Source organism: Etheostoma spectabile, chromosome 7 (genome assembly GCF_008692095.1).
Source record: "Etheostoma spectabile isolate EspeVRDwgs_2016 chromosome 7, UIUC_Espe_1.0, whole genome shotgun sequence".
Taxonomy (NCBI): Eukaryota; Metazoa; Chordata; class Actinopteri; order Perciformes; family Percidae; genus Etheostoma; species Etheostoma spectabile.
In genome coordinates, this window is record NC_045739.1 from 21,167,847 (window position 1) to 21,168,154 (window position 308).

Sequence of the window (308 nt, forward strand, 5' to 3'; positions counted from 1 at the left end):
ACAAAGCATCTAGAAACTATGAAAAGCTCAGGTAGTGGTGTGCTACAAACACATGTCTGGTTTCCTCAGCGGGTTTATATTTGTTGCATTCATACAACTTGGACAAACTTGTAGAGGACGGACATATTGAAAGATACAGCGCAACACACACATGTATGAACCCTGTTTTATATTTTTATGATGAACGAGCATAAGCAAAACCAATGCATGGAATGCAACTAAGAGCATTTACTCAAGTACTGTACTTAACACTTGTGTTGCCCTCGGGTCAAAGTGACCCGTTTCAAAGTGTTTTATATCTGAAATAT